This window comes from Crocodylus porosus, unplaced genomic scaffold (assembly GCF_001723895.1).
Source record: "Crocodylus porosus isolate Cpor-Errol unplaced genomic scaffold, CroPor_comp1, whole genome shotgun sequence".
In the NCBI taxonomy this organism is placed as follows: domain Eukaryota; kingdom Metazoa; phylum Chordata; order Crocodylia; family Crocodylidae; genus Crocodylus; species Crocodylus porosus.
Genome location: NW_017728947.1, coordinates 45,933,399 through 45,946,928, shown reverse-complemented (window position 1 = coordinate 45,946,928; position 13,530 = coordinate 45,933,399). Strand labels below are relative to the sequence as shown.

Below are 13,530 nucleotides of genomic sequence, written 5' to 3'. Positions count from 1 at the left end.
AAAGGAGACTAGATGCACACCTTGCTGGAGCTGTTTGACCCCAACAATCTTTCCTGCCCAGAGCAGGAGGGCTGGACCCAATGATCTCACAAGGTCCCTTCCAGCCTTAAACTTCTGTGAATCTGTGTAAAGAAAGAAAACTAAACATGAACCATAAAGGCATTAAACAGCCTCCACATCACAGAACCTTTGGAAGAATACAGTAAAATAAATGGAGAGTTTTTTAAAGGAAAGAACAGATTTATGTTGGAATTTATTATCAAAACTTTGTAGACTCCTCAAATTAATGTTCCATATTTAACTAGAGAAAAAGGTGGATGGGTATATACAGAGACAACATAAAAGCTTTAACACATACTTTATCAAACTGTTTTGTCGAAGGAAAATGTTGAAAAAAAACATTGCCCACAGTTCCTGTTATAATAACACACACCTGACAAAGACAGCCCGGCTGGCAGTGATTTTACATGCACTGTCTTGGAACAAAAATGTCAGAGTAGTCACAGGGCTCACATGAAAGAAGTTAGTCTGGTTTCAAACAGCAGAGAGGGTCATATCCTACCAGGCCTTATGACACTTAGCTCCGACCCTTAGAAGCATTTGTCAAAGTTCCACAGCGTGGAGCAAATTGAAACTCAGTGAAGGACTTAGCACTAGTAACAGGCCAGAAACATGGCATAAACTGTCAGGCTTTTGAAGCTGGCAAGAAGTCATTTTAATTAGTGAAGTAATTACCTAGTGCTTATTAACAAGTTCAGCTTGGGGGATTGTGACTGCCAATGTCTCAAAATTACATAGGAAATTATTCAAACAGACACTCGTCTCTATCGCCATTGTTTGCCTAAGCAACAACAGAAAATATAGGTAAAGAACTTAAGGTTTGCAGATACTGATGCTGCACTTCACATCACAATTCCCCTCCTCCATGAAAAACAATAGCCTACACTGTTGGTAGGTACCTTTCATCATTAAGCAGGGTTTAAAAAGTTTAGTGTATTATAGCAAATTGAGGGGTTTTTTTTCAAAAAGAAGCTAAACACATTACATTAATTGCTATAACTTTTCCTTCACTTATAACTAACCACTTCCAAAATCAAAATAGCAGTTTTTATTTTTATCTATGGACCAGATCAGAACCTAAGTGGTAATTTCTGAATAAATAGTAAAAGAAAATATTATTTCCAATAATAATTACATATACTCATACCCCTGTAAGTGTGATATGGTAGAAAGGTTATTGGCATCAATTTGGAATTCCCACACTTCTCAGAAGAAATTGAGCTATGACAGGGTTATGCAGCTTAATTCAAATGCGTCCAAAATAAATCACTGTATTATACCATCATATATTTTGCTCATGCCATCTGTGTTATTTTAAACTTAAACTTTAACATGTGCAAAGCTAATGGTCTGTGATAATGTGGCACATGGTCTATGGATGGCATTACTACCCCCTCCTTTCAATTAAAAGTTTGGTGATATGAATGAATGGTGCTCCATGAGAAATTTTTATAGTTAATAAGGGTCCATTGGTCCCAAAAGTTTGAGGACTGCTATTTTAAACTATGCTATATATTTTTCATTAGGTGGCATTATTTTTCAGATCATTCTGCTTCTAGAGCCAAGATTCACTAATGAGTCCAAGGCTATAAGTCTTCCAGAGGAGCAAATAACTAATACATTCATTTTAAAAGCTCTAAAATCTTACCTACAGTAGTTCTTTAAAAACTGATCAGTGGGCACATCTACACATGCATTTACTAACGTGCTTTAGTTAATGCACAGTAAATCTAGTACCTCTATTGTGAGATACTAGGAAAATGCACATTATCCTCTCAATGCGCATTAACTAAACAGCCCACATTTTGAGTGATGCTTTAATGCATATTAAATTAGGCTAATGCACATTGAAGTGCATGTGTAGAAGTGCCCACTATTGAAATGTTAAGGTGCACAACTTTATAACCTACTTGGGTTAGAATAAAGTATCATGTGTTCTACTGGAAAGGAGGTGGAGTGTAAGAATGAAAATAAAACTTTTTTCATTGCCAGGACATATTGGCCAAAAAGTCAGAACATAATTTTACCCAGCAGACACCTCAAACTAGTGTAATTTTTAGGGAACTTCCAGATATGGAGTTGGGAAGATTTTTTTTGTAACAAATTTAATTTTAAAGGGTGCGTGTTTGAAAAAGTCTGGAAAATTAGAAACTATCCATGTGGAAATCAATTAATGGGCACAGTAGAAGTGGGACAATTAATGAGAGAAGATAGATGCAATTCATCACACAGGTCTAGAATTTATCATGTAAATATTACATGCAGATAAATCCTCTGTTAATACTTACAACAGAAAAGAGAATCTGAATGAACCTTTATAGATCAGATATGTAATATATTGGTCTACATTGACAGTGCAGCAAAGAAGCTGCTTTTTTACACTGAGTTTCCTAGACAAAACTTAATAAAACTCTTATAGGGTGCTTTGTGGTTATGGGACAAAGAATGTGTCATAGAATTATATGTCCATGCTGGTGGCGATGTCTTCCTTGGCTGTGGGGGGCAGGGACATGAAGCGCAGCCACAGGTAGCCCTCCAAGCAGTGGTGGAGGTTGTGGGGAAGCCCAGACTTGCTCCCCGCATTGTTGAAGCTCAGGGTCCCATGCCAGGTGTACAGGTGCCCCCAGGACACCATGGCAAACAACAGCAGGGTGCAGTGGGTCAGGCACCCTTCAATCCACACAAATAGCTCCTCATACACCACCACCAACATGAATACCAGAGGCACACTCAGGAAGCAGTGCTGGCACACCAGGGAGCTGGCCCCAGGGCACCTCCCTGGAGAGGCCCCCTGTGGGCCTCCTTGGGCACCTCCCTGGAGAGGCCCCCTGTAGGCTTCCTTGGGCAGCTCCTTGTTCCAGTCATGCAGGAGCCCTGTGCCCCCTGAGCCTGGCTGCCATGGGCTAGATGGTAGCACAGGAAAATGGCTGGCCTGCAGAAGACTGAGGGGAGTAGGGTCTGGAGCCATGGTACCAGGTGCCACCAGGAACCTAGCCTGTCCTGCCCTGGGAGTAAGTGGGGACGGGGTGTTTGGCTGATGGCTGCCTAAGCCTGGGCCTACCTGGCCAACTTACCACGGACCCTGGGCACCTGTGAATGCCCAGTCCCCCTATCTGAGGCCAAGCAGTGCATGGCTCCTAGGACAGAGCATCTTATCTGAGAAATATTGCAAACTCTCACAAACAGCTTCTTTCTTATGGCTCTGCAGGTCCTACAGCTGTACATAGGGGAGAGGCCACACTTGGCAGGAAAGCATGGTGGCCTCAGCACATCTTGGAGGGCACCATACACCTCCAGGATGGCCTCCCTGGTGGCCAACATAGAAGGGGTTAGTGGGCATGGCCAGCTTGAGCAGAATGAGGGCGAGCCAGGTGTCTGCAGGGAGGGATGGGCACATGCTGTTATCCTGCCACACCAGGTGGGGCCAGAGCTGCTTGAGGAGGCTCCAGAAGCAGACCCAGGTCATGGAGAACACCTTCAGCCACTGCTCATTGTCCCAGGTGTGCTGGATGATGTGCAGTCACCAGGCCTGGATGGCTCGGGAAGCCTAGACGTGGTGGGGTTGTAGGCCCAGGAGGATCTAGGGTGGATCCAGTGGTGGCATTCAGAAGCCCATTTTTGGCATCTCTGCCAGTGGCAGCTGTGCAATGGAAGTGGCAGCACTGAGACAGTGTGCTGCGGCCAAGCAGGTGGTTTGCACGTAGGGGAGCTATGAGGGCCCAGATGACCAGGGGTTGGTCAGTGTGGTGGGCCAGCAGGGCCAGTGCAGCAGAGCCTAGGACGCTGGTCATCACTGCCAGGGACACAGGCTGGAGCAGCCATAGCGTGGGGAGGCAGAGTGGGCAAAGAGAGAGCTTCTGCGTGATAACCCTGTGGTGGGCATGCTGCTCCTGGCCAGGGAAGTGGCTGGTCAGAGAGTGGGACTGCCTTTTGAAGATGGCTGCCAAGTGCTAACAGTTGCAGCCGGAGCCTTGAGCTCCTCCTGGTGGCTGCAGGGAACCATTGCAAGGCTGCAGGAAGTTTGGTACTAAAAGCAGCAAATCTGCTGCCTAGTCCCTGCATGTATAGATGCCTGCCTGGGAGTGCTTAAGCCACAGAAGTTTACTCGTGAGTAAACTGGTTCTGGATCAAATTCATGTGTAGATGGGCCCAGCAAAGTGCAAGACCAAGATAAAAGAATAGATCTAAATGAGCAGAGGCATTGTTAGCCATGTTAGTCTGAAGTCAAGTAGAAGGCAGGGTAGATTTGTATTAGCACATGCTTTAATGGGCTGAAGCATCTGATGAAGTGAGGTTAGACAAGAGGTTACTCTTTTGCTAATAGAATGGTTTGGATAGGCATGATCCTGTCTCAGGCAGGGAGTGGGACTAGATGACATCTGAAGGTCCCTTTTTCAATGATTCTATGATAGTTTGGTTAGTTGATAAGGTGCAAATCTACCCTGTAGATCTAAATGAGCTAGCTTGAGTGCTATCTCTAAATGATACTTCACTGTACAGTTTAGATATATGCATGGACATATATAGGACAAGATTTTCAAAGTCCCCAGTGTTATTTGGACACCTACTTATGATTATAATTAAAAGTAACTGGGCATCCAAAACCCCAGGTGACTGAAAATCTCAGCTGTGCAGTTTAGGGACTATTCATTATGTTGCTGACAGTAACAGTTAGATAATCATGCTTTACTGAACCTCAGACTCTCTGCTTCTTTGAGGACACAGCAATCTGGGAATAAGAGAGCAATACGGTGAGGATATTTGAGAACGTTAGCAAACCATAACATCATTAACCAAGTCTTTCAAGTTCAGTGCTGCTCATCTGCAGGCAGTTGTGATGACTTTAGGGGAATTTCTCTATACAAAGTATGAATTGTCTGAGGTTATGTAAAGTGACCAACTATCTATACTTTTCTGCTAGGTCTGTGCCAAGGTATCTCCTTAAATGACTGTTTTTTTCCTGAATGTGGACACTCTAAAATGTTTTTTGGCACCAGAGTACTGCTGAGATGCTAAAGTACTCTGCAGTTTCCCCTCACTTTCTGAAGCAGCTGCAAGTGTATTTTTGTCTAGACCCTGGATTTTAGCCCCTCAAATGTTGTGCTTTGTCACATGAACTTTCTGTGTGCTTCTTTACAATGTCTGAATTCCATTTTGAATGTGCAGCCCTTTGTAAGGAACACATTAGGGGCTTTGCCATATGTGTCTCCACCTTGTACATATCTTCCGTTATGTTGTTGCTATAAATGTGTAATTAAATAACAGAAATTCTGGGCTAAGTTGGAGATGTGGGGCTAAAAGCAGAAGGCCCCAAAAGCCTGTTTCTGAGTGAATGCAATGTGAACCTCTGCAGGCAATTAGCTTGGTCAGCAAAGGAAAGAAAGCAGTTAACATGCCCAGCTGAATCAGATCAGATTAAACAGAGCACAAGGCCTTAAATCAGATGATCCAAATTTACAACTATATCACAGCTTATACGTGTTAATAGAAATAATGGATGTAGCCAAATGTATTAGATGTAGTTTTAACAGATGTATTTGTGTTAGGTGTCCTAGATAGGCTGCAAAAAAAACAGAGCAGCCCTGCCAATGACAACCATAAATAATTTAACCAAAACAAACTCATGGCACTTAACATTCTGCCTTGGTGAAGGAAGGTGATAAGGAATCGGTCCTTCCACAAGAACATAAATCCACATCCACAAGAAAACTGGTTCAGGTCAGTTCCAAAAGTTTCAGCAAAACAAAGAAATTTGAATACATCTCATCAAAGTGTGGGTAAATGCATACAATTAATGACTGTGCATCTCTGGTTGTAAACCTGGGGAGTTTGGGGAATAATGGACCTGTGTTATTGGGGGAACTCAACAACGAACAAGAATTCAGAGATCCCAGGGTCCAGCCTACACCCAAATGTAAGTATGCTTTTGTATTTACATTGTCTGGTCTGAATACTTCTTAAACTTGTTAGCTTTCCAATAAAATGATTCTTTTAAAAAGAGGCAGGCATGCTCAATCTTTATCCCAGGACCCTGTCTGACAACGTGAGCTCCTTTTGTCTCAATTTGGGTATAGAGAGCATCTTATTTTTTACTTGTCTATTGGTCTGATATGCCATATGATAGTAGCACAGACCTACCAACAGAAACCTGTTAAAAAGAACAGTCCTCTCTTTGGATACAAACACTTGAGACAAGAAGCTAGCATTAATCAAAGAGAAATGGGTTGTCAGAGTAAAGTTTGCCATGACAATTTTGTCACTTGCCAGTAATCTGTCCTTACATACTGCAGGCTAATCAAGGAAGGGATAAGAACATTATAAATTGGCAGGAGCTGAGGTATTTTTTTCCTGTAAGACAGGAGTTTACAACCTTTTTTTTGGCTGGGGTGCCCCTGGCAGCTGGTTGAGAGGCAGGGAGTCCTCCAGCAGCTGATCAACGAGCAGGGGGCGGGAGACAGCAGCCAGTTGAGGAGAGGTGGGGGTGGGGATCCTGGCACGGCACATGGCAGCAAACCTGGAAGTGCCAGAGGTTTCTCTTTGCCACTGCTGCGTACCCCCTGGGGCCTTCCAGAGTACCCCCAGTGGTATGCATACCCCCGGTTGAAAACCCCTGCTGTAAGGCATTTCAGAAGCTCAAGTCGAGGGAGAGCTGCTCAATGAGACAAAAGGAAACCATGCCTTCTTAAATACAGACAGACCCATGGGGGCATGAGCTAGACTGAAGAGCATTACATTTGGTGGATTTGTTGTTTTCTAATGGCCTATAATCCAGCAGTTCCCAAACATGGGGTCTCACGAAAGTGGGGTCACAACAAATAGAATAGTGAAACCATAAGTTCCATGAAGCTGCTAATTCCATCAAGGGTGTAATTCTCTGTGTGTCTGCAATTACTGGGAGGTGCAGCTTTATTGTGCCTCAGCTGCTCTGATGAACTGTTCCTGTTCCTGCAGTTACCTTGTGATAAGTGAAAGCTGAACCAAAGCAATTTAGTGGTCTTAGACTCAGGGATAAACAATCTTTGTGTAGCTCTCATGATGGTGTAAGAGCAGGAAAATGAGAAGTACTGCAGATCAGGTTATTAATTCTGGATACACGGACACTTATGGTTGTAGGGCTGGATATTTGACAGATCAAATAAAATTTGGTCAACTGACCAGTCAAATATTGGTAAAAAATTGTAAACAATTACTGATAGGTCCAAATAATAAACAGAAAAAAGCACAACTTTTCCATCAAGTGATGTGTCAAAAACAATAAAAACCCCTATATTTCTGTCAAGAAAATGACAAAAAATATAATTTTTTTGGTAAAATTGTCAATATTGGACCACTCTATTGACCAGCTTGCCAACCCTACATGGTTGTTCTAGTAAGTCCTCACTCCCATTGATGGAGGTCATGGGACATATGCCTGAATTACCAGGGGATGGAGATGTATCATATGTCACCTGCTTCAGAGAAACTGTCCACGGACTCTCACTTGCCCTGTGGGGAGATGAAAATCGGGGCAGATTTCTTCTAAATGAGACAGGGTTGAATTGCTTCAGTTTCACTTGCACTTACTACACAGTAACTGGAAGCACATAAACAATTCATATGCTCAAAGTTAAAAGGGGAAAGTGGCGTACCTTGTATCAGCTACTCCTTGGTAATGTGGGCATTTTTACATATTTAATTAAATTTAGTTAAAGCGCCCTCACCACCATTTTGAAGCACAGGGACACTGACTACCCATGATGCTGAGGCTACTGGAGAGCGCTAATTAGCACACTCCAGCAGACTTGATTAACTGAGTTTACTCCGACGCATTCTAATTAGAATGTGTTGGACATGTGTATAGGTGAATGTATGTCTATAGGTCTCTGCTCCCGTTCTGTGGGAAGTAAAAGATAAGCTCTGTTTTGTTTAGGGGTTACCTGTCCAGATTTTAATTTTACCACAGAGTAAGAGCATGCACAGGTCACTAGTGTGGAGCAGATGTTAACTGTAGATACACAAACAGCAGTATGTGTATGGGATTATACAAAATTATTACACCGTAGGTGATAGGGCTGTGAGAAATTTCACCGGGTGTTTCATTTCAAAGCTGTTTTGATGCATGTTGAGCTCGAAACAGAGAAATCAAAACAAAACAAAAGCCTTCAAAACAGCTTCGAAATGAAACAAGGGCACTTAAAATGTTTTGAAAGTTTTGAAACATTTCATGTTTCGAAGCTGGGCTTACTTGGCTTCGACACCGGTCCCAGCCCGCAGCAACAGCCCCCTGTCATCTGGTGCAGATCTAGGGGCTGTGCTCCCAGGAGGATTCTGGCACAACCCCTAGCCCTCCCACAGGTGCGGGCCCCTGGATCTGTGCAGCAGATGACAGCATGTTGTCACTGTCACCAGTCTTCCTGGTGTTCAGCACAGGCTGTACCCAGCGCCAGTCCCAGCCACCAGCAGTAGCCTTCTATCATGCAGCAGGCAGACTGAAGGGCTGCAGGCTGTGCTGGACTCCTCCTGTGGGTGTGGGACCCTGGCCTTTTTGGTGCTGGGTGTGGGCTGTGCCCAGTGCTTATCCCAGGCGGCAGCAGCAGCCTCCTGTGATCTGGCAGGCAGATCAGGGGCCCACACCCCCAGGAAGAGTCCAGCACAACCCACAGCCTTCCTGGGGGTCTGGGCCCCCAGATCTGCCTGCAGGATCACAGGAGGCTGCCACTTCTGGTAAGTGACAGGACTTTTTCTTGTCAATACCTTGAGGTGCAATTTCCCGGAAACCTCTGCACTTTCCTCCTTGAAACTTGGCCAGTTTCATGCCCTCAGAAGGGGCTACCATCCCTGCAAGTTTCATCAAGAATCAGGCAAGAAATGACAAAGTTATAGGCAATTTTATGCTTCCCCATTATAGCTTATGTTTTGACGAAGCGAAATGGAACAGTGTTTTTTAAATGAAACAAAACTCAAAACAAAACACTGTTTCATTGAAATGTTGAAACGGAAGTCAAAGTGGAATGGTGCTGTTTCGCACAGCCCTAGTAGGTGGGATTGAGGCTGGAAAAAAGATCAGGAACTGCTGCTATAACTTCTTGTGTGTTTTATCCTGTAAATAAAAAAGATGGTATGTTTAGAAACTCTGGGAAGTGCATATCTGCTCACATACGATCTGCTGCCTGAAGATTAGAATGCTGAGAAAGTGGTTGTTTTAAGCTCTGGGGGAAATTTGAAACTGGACTGAGTTCCAGGATGTAAGAGAGATTGCTAAAAGGAGGGCAAGTCTAGAGACAAAGAGGCAGTACCTGGGCTGTTCATATCCCAGAAACTTAAAAATATTGGGAGGTCAGGGGCTGGATCTCCTTATTGCAATTTGGTGAACACCACCACAAGGGGCATTTAGCCAGATTTTACCCAGGTCAGTATGCAAAATGTGGGTAAACTCTTTCTCTTTCTGTGAGATTGCCAGAGGACTGTATGATGTGGATACATTGAAGTGAACAACTGTATTATATACAAAGGATTTCCTTATATTTACAGATAATGAAAATATGTTTCAAGAGTCAAAAAGCACCCTTAGCTAATATTTTAGTCAACACTAAAATATCATATTTGGATAGTGCAAATTCAAAGGAAGAATGCAAATAGCTGATGAACCCACTGAATCATTTGCATGCAATACATTGAGTGAACTAGCAATATCTTGTGATTTTGGTCAATTTGAATTTTGTGTGTATGTGTGTACATAAAAGACCACGCATCACCCTGTATAAAATAGTATTTACCTATGGTCAGAGAAACAATAATTCATTGTACAAGACATCTCAGAGCTCAGAATAGCTTGTTTAGGTCCTGATGCTTCAACATTTCCTGGCTCAGTGAGGACATAATGAACAGTGCTGACTACAGAAGCAAGTTGTGGCTCCTGGACTTTATGGCTAGGGACAGAAGTTACACATAAACTGGTATAAGGGCTCAGAAGCTGGTTCAAATCTGTAACACAATAGAAGTTCAGTGCACATAAACTGCTTTCAACATGGCTGAAACCAGTTTAAGATAAACATAGATGGATGTGGTATCAGATTTACCTGATTTAGATTAAATCAGTTTACGGAATTTCTGTCCCCAGATTCAAGTTAACTCACAGTCCCCTAGCATCCCAGGATGCTTTGCACCTCCCCTGCAAACCCCCGCCTTCACAGGGTGGCCAAGTTAGCCTTGGCCCAAGCTGTTTGATCCAGCTGAGCAGGGAAGTATACTCTAGAGCCCCTTGACTTCTGGCCTGGGCCACTTCAGGCATGTGACTGCATTTCCAGAGTAACTGTTCACTTGCTTATCGGCTCAATCTACGCAGCTTAGACTAACCTGTGAAGATTGAATTGATTCAGCCTTAGGCTTTTTGACTGTCTGTACTTAGCCTATGACACCAGTCCCTGGTAGAAGTCCAGCAACAGGAGACGATCTAAATTCCATCAAAGATGAAAGGTTCATGGGAAAAAATGTACTCCAACATGCTCCCACCCTACCCAGGCCCTGCTCCTAAAGCCTCCTGAGGCACAGGTGGCTTTGCCAGCAGTCTGCTATCAGTAAGTTTCTCTACACAAATGAGATTCTCCATTAGCTCTCTGGTCTTTTAAAAGTTTTTTTACGACTCTCTATGGACCAAGGAATTTAGCTTATAATGTGTATGATACCACAAAGCACTGAAGTGTTCAGTGACCCTTAATTAACCTGGAAAACCAGTTGTGATTTATAAATGTTCCTGAATAGAGATGGGATGAACTAAATGGTGAATTCCAGAAACCTGTTCAACAAACTTGTCCAGGAATTATTCTTTATTCAAAGGCCTGAGGTAAATTAACAGATGATGTCACAAAGTTATGGTATGGCCATATCTAGACTGTAGGGCTTGGCAGTGGCATCCTTAAACAGGCTGCACTGTTCCTCCCAGGCTACCTCCTACACCTGAGAGAGTGCAGTTGCCTCAACAGGGTGTCAAAGATGGGCTAATTAGTGGTGCTGTTCTTGGTATGGTTCAGAAGTGGTCACAGTGTTACAGTTCAGGAGATTATCTGCAGGGAACAGCGTAGTGTGCCTGTGGGCACTGATGGCAGGCACAGCAAATTTGCAGTTTAGATATGGGCTATGTGGCAAAGACACAAGAATAGCCTGAAGCATGTAATACACTTTAGATGCCCTTACAGAAGTGGTGAAATAGAAATTGGGTAAGGTGCGAGAAGTCAGAACTTCTGAGGAAGTGCACAAGGGAAAAGAAAATGTATGCTGATATTGCCCAAAAAAGGAGACTTGAAGAGATCAGATTTATAAGCCTAAGAGAAATAAATAAAACTTTGGTTAGAGTATATCACATATACCTGTCATTTGTATTTTCCATGCCATATAGGGATTAAAAGTTTTCACTAAACCTGATGCTAGGAAAGATTACTGACAAGTAGTAATATCACCAAAATTCAAGGATCTGACAACCTTCATCATTTACTTTGGCTGTTATGTTCTGTAAAGTTCCTTTTTACCTTCCTTAGGCTTATCAGACCATTCCGACAATGTACCTATATTACATGCTATAATTAAACCGCAATATTGGAAATCTTTTCCAAATTTCCTACCCTTGCATTCGTCTCACTGGTCTTTGTCAAATCCCCTTCTACCATTCTAAGCAATTTCTCTTTTCATTTTGATACACTGAACTGAGATTACTAAACCATAAACGGGAACAAGTAGGTATCACAGTTAAAGGATGTTTCTCAAACAAACAAACAAAAAAGTCAGTGACTGTCTCAGGTATACACAAGAAAATTAAGGAAAGATTTCCCCAGAAGGGGAAAAAAAAATTGAAAAAAATGTGTAAGAAAATAGTCTAGAAGATATTCCTAATAATTTTATTAAAGTTTTGAGTCATAACTATATCTGAAACAGAGAAACTCTTGAGAAAGCATACTTTTTAATGCCAGGTAAAGGTTCAGAAACAGCTAAATAACATCTTCCTTCCCCACTTAAATTTGAAAAAAGGCAGATTCACGTGCAAAAATGTGACTTCAACCTGTTCAGGTAACTCTCCAAGAATGTCTAATCTGAGGGGGTAATTTTCATTTAGCCATTTCAAAAATGAATTAAATAGACAAGCAAAATGTAAGTTGTATGTATCTAATTTAACTATAACAACCCAGCATTATAACAAAAAAGAACAAGTTCAGATGTTAAGGGATACTTTTTCAGTGTTATAAACATAGATCTTTAGCTCTTTAATTGAATTGATGTTAATCAGCTAAATATGTCATTATACCTGTATTTACCTTGACATTTTTGGAAACATATTCATGTAAACCCATAGCTGACAAAGGCATCAGGGCTGTGTCATAGTTTGTTTGGTTTTGGTCAATATTGTAGGCACACACTGCAGAGGAATTTAAATACTATTTTCTTACAAAATGCCTTCAAGGGACAGTCATACAAAACTGTTAGATTGACAACTAGTGTTCAAAATAAGACAATTCCCTATAGTTCTGCAGTTCATTTTCCATTTTCTTGTCATCTACACAGAACTACAGAAGAGAACAAGCTTTGGATCGATATTCTATTTAACAGAAAGTGGCAAAACTAAATAAGAATGTCCTTAAATGCAGTCAAAGCACTTCAAGCAGATAATGTCAAACACTCACGGCTGGCCCAGAATACAAAGAGCTGGAGCAATGCCATCCAAATCTTAAGTGAATGAACAAAATGGTGGGCTTTTTTCATTAGGGTGGAAGAAAACCTGATAGGGACTGGAGGACTAAGAAAGTCCCTGTCTAAAAGGTGTATTTAACTGAATGAAAAAATGTATTCAGAAATTAAACAGCTAACCTTAAATTCATTACTAACATTCTACACAATCAATCTAGTAGCCCTTTCCAACACCTCAGGTTTCTGATTAATGAATGGCAGTGCTTACTGGTCATTTTGATTTTATAATATAAATGGGTTCTGGTATATCATGGACTGCAAAACAGTTCCCAGAGTTAATCTGAAAGACATTTTCTAAGAGTATTTAGAACCATGTTGAAACCCCCACATTTCCTTTCAGGTGTCCCAGAAGCTCCACAAAGAAGACAGAGATGTCTAGACATACATTTGGGGTACAGTGTATATATGGGTAAGATTCAGCATTTATTTTAAAGGAAATAAGTGACTACTATAGCCTTGGGAGTTTATGAATGTCATCTATATTATGTACTTTATTATAGAACAGGATAAGTCACTTAACTATAAATGGTTAGATATGATTCTGGGATAATGTGAGACTTGCCAAAAATCAAGCTGAGTTAGACCTTGCAATGGAAATTAAAAATAAAGAGTAAGAGAACCGTTAGTCATCTAACCAAAAAGAGAACAAGAAAAGAAGTGGAGTGTGTCTAAGTAAGGTCCAGAAACAGAATGAATATTTTTAGTTAAGTTTTCAAGAAAGACGTTAAGGATAATGACAATGCATTTTAAGGCTTT

General features: G+C 41.9%; 1 protein-coding gene and 1 long non-coding RNA gene across 12 annotated transcripts in view; one reads left to right on the top strand and one right to left on the bottom strand.

Annotated features, from left to right (window-relative positions):
- Window positions 1-13,530, bottom strand: part of GPHN (gephyrin) — a 369,172-nt gene that overhangs the window by 150,785 nt on the left and 204,857 nt on the right. The gene's annotated exons all lie outside the window — the stretch shown is intronic.
- On the top strand, window positions 5,744-12,911 carry LOC109321148. The gene is made up of 2 exons (XR_002103982.1): window positions 5,744-5,974; window positions 12,592-12,911. It is a non-coding gene; the product is annotated as an uncharacterized LOC109321148 (long non-coding RNA).